Raw genomic sequence first — 9,262 nt, 5'->3', positions numbered from 1 at the left:
AATCCCTTACCTGTGTTGGCTCTCTCACCTTCTTGAGTGGATTCCCACTCTCTTGTTTTTTCCGCCAAATCAAGTAAGAAGTTCCATGCCGCGGCCTCATCTGTGAAAGATGTAAAACCGTTAGGACACATGGACTCAAGAAGTTGCTTTGTTTGGTAATCTATGCCCTCATAAATAATTTGGCATAAATGCCACACATCAATTCCATGGTGAGGACACTCTTGGAGTAGGTCCTTGAACCTCTCCATAAACTTAGAAAATGACTCTAATGGCTTTTGTTTGAATTGTAAAATATCATTCCTAAGCTTATTAGTTTTATGTAATGGAAAAAACTTTTTTAGGAAAGCGACGGCGAACTCCTCCCAAGTGGTGATGGAGTTCGTTGGTAAGCCATAGAGCCACTTTTTAGCTCCCTCCTTGAGTGAAAACGTAATAAACCGCAACTTTACCGCATCATCGGTAAGTTGTTGCATCTTAATTAAAGCACATACATCTTCAAACTCACGCAAAAATAAATAAGCATCCTCCGAAGGGAGGCCATGAAAATGAGGAAGCAAAGAAATAAATTGCGATTTTAGCTCAAAATTATTGCCCTGCGCAACTGGCAATCTAATGCAAGAAGGTTGCGCGGTTCGGGCCGGATAGAAGCGATCGCGTAAACTTTTTGGCGGCTCTTGTTCTTCCGCCATGGCTACTTGATTTGGATTTGGTTCGATGTCTTCCTCCGTCTCTAACTGGTTTGCTCTTTCTAGTCGATTGGCCGAGTTCCGCACCCAACCTTCACTCATAAACACAGGAAAACCAAGTAAGAGAGATGGATAGCCAAGAAACCAAAAAATATAACTAAAATAAAAATAACTACTAATCTAACACTTCGAATAATTAAGATTCTAATGCAACTCTCTTCCCCGGCAGCGGCGCCAAAAACTTGTTTGAAATATTAAATAACCGCAAGTGCACGGATCGTGTAAATACGGGTCGAACTCAAGGAAGAGAAATCTAGTTGTCAATCCTATTCTTGTACCGATTAGAATACTAGCTATGATATACTGTTGCCTGGCAAAATCTCAGGATTTCCGTGGACTTAGACCTCGGAGCCAACACTATATATATAAGCGTGTATTCTATTCAATCTAAGAATCAAATTCAACTACGATCTTTTTGATTTAAAATCCTAATTTAGGCAAAGTGTACCAAATTTTAATGATCTCTATTAACTACTTATCCAATTTAATTAGAAAACTAAATTCTAAGGGCTTAAGTAAATTGGAAAATTGCAAAAGTAATTTGGAATAGTGTAAAAACCTTAATTCAATATAAAAGATTACTTAGGGTTAGAATCCACCATGGGTTTGGAATTATATTATTAATCAAACCAATTTCTGTATTGGATAGTGTATTTGATAAATTTAGTCTATGGGGAATAAGATCTATTGATGTCATTGCCCATGAGTGTTTTATCAAATATACTACTCAATTTAAAGATATTATATAAGAAATTATATTTATTTATCGGCAATCACTTATACGACTGGGGAAAGCCAGTGGCATACGTGATTGGGATCCAACAAATACAAATCCTTACATAAGTTGTTATATAAGCCAATGGTTTTAATTACTTCTCATTCTCCTTCCCCATGGCTTCATCTAAACCCTAAGTATAGTGGGTTTAGCTACTCATGGAGAAGGCTAAAGAAACAAAAATAAAGGGGATAGAGAAGGGAAGAAGTGCCATATAAGAACTTTAAAAAGAAAAATAACACAAGTACTCTCTTTAATATTAAACTTCAAAACAAAAGTACATCGAATTATAACTTGGAATTGAACTTGAAAATAAAGAACACAAGTAAAGTAAACTTAGTCTTTTTCTCCTCCTAACAATGGTTGAATCCTTGATCGCCCTCCTTCAAGCCTTGGTATTGCCTTGGACTAGGATCTCGGACGGTTGGATCGTTCCTTGATTGAGAGAAAGAAAAGAAAAAGAGCAAGAAAAAAATAAGAGAGAGTAGAACATGGGAGAGAGTTGTAGAGAGGACCGAGAGAGAGGAGGAGAGCAAGAGGGATGTAGAGAGAATGGAGAGAGATAGCCGAATTCCACTATGGGAGAAAAAAAATGCCAAAGTCTTACGAGAATAATCCAGACCTTTTTGTCATCCTTTTATTGCAATATATAGAGGAAATCTCCTTCTATTTTCAGCTCCAAAGAGGTTCACAATCTTGGCATGTGGGTAAAGTTTTTTTGGAAACCCCAACTATCCTTGGCAATTTCAGCAACTTCACCATTTGTTGGTAATTTTAACAACTACTTCTTTTCTTCTTTACCATTTCACCAACTTTATACCTTGCTTTTGTAATTTTCTCTCTTCTTTTTGACTTTTCAACGTGGGAATGAGTGAGCTTTTTGAGCAACTTTCTTCTTCACTTTGGTGGTGGGTCCCACTTTTATTGTATAATGTATACAATACAAGCTTTTGAAAAATAATATTTTCTAACCCCAAAGTCGTGGGCTACTGTGAATCAAATAACTTTTCATGAATTTGCACCACCATGTGGGTCCCATGCGCACTATAATAGCCACACTTCAACTTGGAAACTACCGTTTTGAACCAAAAGACGTGGGAGAGCTGCTATGTTTGGAACTTTAAGGTGGGTCCCACAGCTTGCATGCATGCATATAGAAAATACTATTCTTGCTTCATCCCAAAACGTCCAAAACGTGGCTACTAAAAAATTAAATAAAGTAACATGCTGTACCTATTTGGAAAGTTGCCACCATTCACATGCACAATAACACGTGGGTCCCACTTTTAGAATTTAGAAACTGCTATTGTTGGGCCACAACCGTGAGAACCAAAGTGGCAATTTTGGCAAGATGTAAAAATCAGTGAATAGGCAAGAGGTCGGTGGATTGTGGTTTTGGATGTGAGAAATGAATGGGTGAGATCATATGGGCTGCACTTTTGATCACTATAGACACCCAGTGTGAGTGTATCAACGTCAAAAAGGGAATGGAGTGATAGTTACGCACCCTTTTGATCACACTAGAATAGTGGGCCCACACCACTTTCTTAACGTATGAGAGAGAAAGAATCACACAGCATCTTGCATGGCTTTTTGCATGGCTGTAAATCACTACCACGTGCAAGACAATTCCAAATTTGATAGATGCCATTGATAGATGGCCAATTAATCTCACCCTTATGGAAAGTTTTTAGACGGGCAATCCACTTCTTAAGATAATCCAAACCATCCATTTTATGGAATACAAAACAAATGGTCGTGCCTCTTATTCCAGTCCCACAAGTTGATCCAAACCGTTCACTTAATGGGCAACTGCAAAATAAATGGGCCGTGCCGTCAAATCATTTTTATAGAGCAATCCGAACCGTTGAATTGACTAGCCACGACATAATCGGCCATGCTCCTCAACTCATTGCCAAAGGATGATTCGAACTGTCCGAATGGAAGGTACAAAGATGGCATCCCAAATTATCATTCCCATAGGCTGACGTTAGCTCTTCAAGCTACATATGGTGGGGCCTACACTAGGCTTGGTTGATTCCCATTCCAATTCAGCAATTTCTTTCCATTCAACAACTGATTCCAGCACAATTCCAGCAGCTTTTCAGTAACCTGATTCCATTTCAGGAACCTGATTCCAGCAGCATTGAATTCATATAGATCCTTGAATTCTCTTTGCAATTCCATCTCTTAGCCCTATTTTCTATGAAAATCCAGAAAACAACCTGAAACACCAAAAACACACAAAATACCTTAGTAGCACCGATTTAAATGAGATAAATGCGTGCTTTTCCTACCTATAATTCACACATAAAAGTGCTCATCAAAGACCCCTGAGGCATCCTTTCCAAAGTCCCCTGTGGCATCCTTTCCAAAGTCTCCCTGAGAGCATCCAACCAAAGTCTCCCTGAGAGCACCTCACTAAAGTCTCCCTGAGAGCACCTCACTAAAGTCTCCCTGAGAGCACCCTCACTAAAGTCTCCCTGAGAGCACCCAACCAAAGTCTCCCTGAGAGCACCTCACCAAAGTCTCCCTGAGAGTACCCAACCAAAGTCTCCCTGAGAGCATCCAACATCCAACCAAAGTCTCCCTGAGAGCACCCAACCAAAGTCTCCCTGAGAGCACCTCACCAAAGTCTCCCTGAGAGCATCCAACCAAAGTCTCCCTGAGAGCACCCTCACCAAAGTCTCCCTGAGAGCGCCTGTAGACACCCCATTTTGACCGAACCCCTTTTACCCAAAACCGAATAAATTCCTGAAACCGATTCTTGAAGTGCCCTGAAAACCAAGTTTGAAATTCCTGAAAAATCGAGGTCCAATTGTAAGAAGAACCTGAAAATTCCGGAAATTATCCATTCGCAGAACACTTTGAAGTCTCCGCAGAACCCAGGTGATCCTCAGAATCAAATAAATGTCCCGAGACCGGATTCAATCCCGAAACCCGAATCCTAAGAAATTTAACCCGAGTTGCACCCCAACCCTTTATTATCTCAAAACCAATCAAAAAGGGTGTGAAATATCAGGACAAGGTGTACCCATATCAATCTAAAAAAAAAAGAAGAGGGGGTGAGCATATATACGCTCAGTTTTAGGAGTCTTTTGCTAAGCAGGATCATCTCTTTGACGATGGAAAATGAGACGAATGCACACCATCAAGGGCTGTCCAAGGAACAAGGAGGGGGCTGTATCCGCAGATCAAGGGGGTGTTTATCTCACCCTAAAAAAAAGGAGGCAAATGGGCTGATCGCAGCCCTTAAGAGAGAAAGAACTAAGGGTGGGGATCAATCTAAGAGAAAAAAAAAAAAAACCCTAATCACATCTTACAAAGGAGAGGGAAAGAAATCGATCGAGTGAGGAGCCTCATTCTCGAAAAAAAGAAGAAGAGGAAGAAGCAGCTGAGGGAGAAATTCAGAGGGAGAGAAAAGGCCGGTCTTCTCCCACCCGCCGCGGCAACTCCTTCTCCTCCAGCCGGCACCCGCATCCTCTCCCTATCATCTCTTCATCTTCTCCGGTAGCACCACCACCCCTATCTCAAAACCCATTTCTCATACCCATCTTGTCCAACCACAGCCGCCATCTCCACCGGCCAACCCCATCGAACCCATCTCAACCACCAGCCAACCCCATCGAACCCATCTCAAACACCATCGATCCCCATTCCCATTTCTCTCCAATCTCCGACCTCCATTAAATCCGGCACCGGCACCTCCTTCCCAAACCCTCGGCTCCACCACCACCTTTTTCCACCTCCTCCACCCATCACAAACCCATCTCCATTAAATCCACGACCACCTCCGGCCAAATTCGCCCCCAACCCCCATTTCATCCTCCCATTCTCTGCAACCCATCGATCAACACCACCATCTCCTTCCTCTACCATCATCCATCGGCCCATTTTAATTCTTTATCAGACCCAGTCACTATAACACCGTCAAGGTCCATGGATTCCGGCCATTAATCCATCTCCTCCTCTGTTCACCTCCACCTACACCTCTCCTACCGGCGAAATTGGTAGATTCCGGCCCGGAATCCGACGATCTCCATCGGCCACCTCATTCCAACCGGGTAATTCCTCTCTTTCTCTATCATATTCTCTTCCATTTTGGGAGAATTTCTGTTCTTTGTGGGTTTCAGCTTATTTTCTATTATTGATTCTTCTCGCCTTTTCTCTCGCATTGGCTGCGGATTAGAGGTTCTTTTGAGTTTTGGGATCGTTCTGTTGGAATTTGGGGTTTGGATCTTTCAGATCTATTGAATTCTAGTGTTCCTGTGTCAAAAAAAAAAAGTAAATAAAAAATTCGTAGATCTGTTGAATCTAGATTTTGATTAGGGTCTTTTATTTTCAACAATTTTGTTGGTGATGGTCATATTATTTTGTCCAGAAATTCGTAGATCTGTTGAATCTAGGGTTTGATTGGGGCCTTGTTTTCAATAATTTCGTTTCATTTCTCTGTTGGCGAGCTTTAGGAAGGGTGATTGGTGATGATCATCCTATTTTGAGGTTTTCTCCCATGTGAACAATGCCTGCTACGGATTATCAGGGTTCTTCCACATCATTTGCTCTTTATGATTGGTAGGAGAGTAGAGAATGGCCTTATTCTTTCCTAATCTCGGCAGCATTCTACTGCGGTGGGTTTGCGTCAAAGAGAAGGGTGTAGAGGGAGTTTAGATGCGGTTTCTTGATTTAGCTTTTCATCGTGGTTCGGGTTCCTTAATGCGAATATTTGAATTACACGTGCTTTTGGGTTTGATCCTATAGATTCTTGGCTCGCATAATTTTGTGTTCTTATCAGGGTAACAAGATAAAAAGCAGGATTTCAACCAACCGACGTTTTGAGGGCTATGATGAGGCTACTTGGAGCCCCTCTCTTTTGTTTTTTTTTTTCTTTTTATCTTTACCCCTGTGGGTTTTGGTATCGATATTCAGGTTTATTTGGGATTTCTTGAGCAAACCCTTTCTCATCTTGTTTGTCCATTAGAGCTCAAGTTTTTTTCGCAAGTGTTTGGCATTTCTATCGATTTTTGTGAATTTTTCCTCTTGGGTTCGGGGCGATGAAGGCGCTAGCCCAAGCCCATCTTTAGGGGACTCGCTCAATCCAAGTAGCACTCCCCTCTTTTGTTTAGTAGGCCTACCTAACCTTTTGAATTTCTTTTAACCATTTTTTTTAAAAGAGCCCTTCTCGGGGCAATGATGAGGTTACTTGGAGCCCGTCTTTGTGTTTTGTGGCTCACCGTTTTTGCACTTGAATTATGCACCAAAATTTATAAAAATCAGAAATATCATTGCATGCATTTGTATAATTTGTTGAAAATTTAACATTCTTCTTTTATGTTAAGTTTTGAGTTAGGTTCTGAAGATGAATGGACTTGTTCAGGTGAGACTATCTTGAAAGCTTATCATTTTTTTTATTATTTCATTAGGCTACCCAGCGGCTGGTCTGGGCTAATTATTTTTTATTTAAATAAATTGTTTAATTGAAGAAGGAAATCAGATGACTACTCTATTCGATGTTATCGACATGAGTACTGTTTGATTTCAAGGCGGTTTGTAGGAATATTATCATGTGTATTATGATATCAGATGATTACTTTAGCATCATCTGATTTCATCCCCATATTGGGGTGGTGTTTGTGGTTGGGCATAGAAGTGTTTGATATTGTTTTCTTTTACTTTATTAGGCTATCCAGCGGCTGGTCTGGACTAATTAATGTTGTTTATCATTTTATGATTGCTATAGATTGTGTATTTCTTCTATTGAAAATTCTTCTTTGCTTAGCACTTGATTTATTTTTATAGGAATAAAATGGAATTTGCGATTATCTGGTAGCCTTTTCTTCTCTTTTTGATAGACTAACACAGTCTTATAGATTTCTGTTAAATTTCTTTAGATACTGGAATCCCCTCTCATTGCGAGGGCGATGAAGGCGCTAGCCCAAGCCCATCCTTAGGGGACTTGCTCAGTCCAAGTAGCATACCCCTCATTTGTATATAGGAGACTTGCCCAGTCTTGCTAGCATTTTTCTCTATCCTACCTCTGTGTCTAAGAGACTTACCCAGTCTCATTCTCTTGCTAAACCTCCTCTTTGTGCGTTTGGTTTTGGGAGACCACCTTACTCGGCTTGGCAGCATACCCCTACCCTTATGGGTATTGGGTTGCACATTTGTTGCACCCTAGGGCTAGGTAGCTGTCCGGCCCGGCTGGGTGTTTCACCTTTGCCAACTATGCACAGGGTCTTTTATTCCTTTTTACTTGTGAGCTTCTCCTTATTCGATAGTCCATTCGCATAGGAGTCAGCCCTGATTAGAGTCTTTGACTCATTCATCCTTTGTAGTGTTATTAGAGTCTCTGACTCATTTGTACTTCCTCCCTAGTGTTATTAGTTAGGAGTTTTTCCATTAGAGACTAACTCAGTCATATAGAGCCTTCCCTGCTTAGGATCTTAGATTGTTTTCTCTGTTCTTGGGGCACTATCTTTCTTGTTGTGGTTTGTCTCTTTGAGACGCCAGTTTCTTGTTGTGGATCGTCTCTTTGAGACCTTTGTTGCTTGTTTGGGGTTTCCCCTTTTTGCTTTAAGGCTTTGCCTTAGTTTATGGTATTACTTGCGTGTCCCCTTTAAGATTGAAAGCATTTAAAGGTTTAGAGCATTGGAAAAGCTTTAAAATCCAAAAACATTAGAAATTTAAAACTCAAAAACATTTGAAAACTTTAAAAATATCAAAAACATTTGAAAAACATAAAAAAACCTTTAAAAATCTAAAGTGTTGAGTGTTTCTTTTAAAAGCGTATTAGGCGAGTTCGATTTTCGAACTACGTTGGCTTGATCCTCTTCCACGAGGTACGTAGTGCAGCTTGGGATCTTTATCCCAAGTTCAGCCAAACTTTGTAAATAAAAAATGCTTTAACCCTTCAACTTTAAAACCTTGTTTTTTTAACAAAAATCTTCCTCTAGAGTTAGGAGTTTGTCCTAGATAGAGAGTTTTAGAGTTAGGAGTTTGTCCTAGATAGAGAGTTTTAGAGTTAGGAGCTCGTCTTTGATTTGTTGTGTGCTTGTTCGTGTTTGTTTTAGAGTTAGGGGTTTGTCCTAGCTAGGAGTGCCTCCGTCCGGTTAGTTGGCGATTCACATCGCCGACTGATGACTAGGTCTTGGATACGTTAGCAATCCTATTGTTTTCCTTAGGGCACACAGCCTAGTTACACATAGGTTGTAGGAACCACCTGCATTAGCCTAGGGCTAGTCTGCATTTAGCTAGGACATATAGGGTGTCCTAAAATTCACAATTCACTGAAATTTAAATAATCGTACAATAAACTTTAATAACTAGTCCGGTCTTTTAGATCGAGTCTAGGATAGAGGTCTAGGTGTCTTAGGCATCCTAGCTTAGAATAGGTGCGAAGAACTACGTTGCCTTGATTCTCGTGGAGGCGGGGATACGTAGGCTTCTTTGGATGAATACCAGACCATCCGAGGACTCGGGCTAATAATTTAGAGTCTTAGGATTTGTTGGGTAGTTATTGTATTTCTTTTGATGTGTTTTCTTACTTTCTTGTACTGATCTTATACATTTAGCTATAGCTTGCATGTGTTTGCACATCAGAATTTAGACACCCATTAGGTATGTCACTCATAACCTAGCTATGCTTAGATGACACCTCTTTCATTTATTTTTTTGTGTGCTTATTATTTCTATTCTCAGGAAATGCATGCTTAGATAGACGATTCCTGAGGATCGTTCCCATTTC

The 9,262-nt window shown here is 40.5% G+C and overlaps 1 non-coding gene across 1 annotated transcript; it reads left to right on the top strand.

Annotated features, from left to right (window-relative positions):
* Window positions 1-201: 201 nt before the first annotated feature.
* On the top strand, window positions 202-308 carry LOC143847595 (small nucleolar RNA R71). The gene has a single exon (XR_013235125.1). It is a non-coding gene; the product is annotated as a small nucleolar RNA R71 (small nucleolar RNA).
* The last annotated feature ends 8,954 nt before the right edge of the window (window positions 309-9,262 follow it).

The sequence above is a fragment of the Tasmannia lanceolata genome, unplaced genomic scaffold (genome assembly GCF_043159265.1).
Source record: "Tasmannia lanceolata isolate RefF3 unplaced genomic scaffold, GAP_Taslan_0.1 ptg000015l, whole genome shotgun sequence".
Lineage (NCBI taxonomy): Eukaryota > Viridiplantae > Streptophyta > Magnoliopsida > Canellales > Winteraceae > Tasmannia > Tasmannia lanceolata.
The sequence above is the reverse complement of the archived record's forward strand: the minus strand, read 5'-3'. Positions and strand labels throughout refer to the sequence as shown.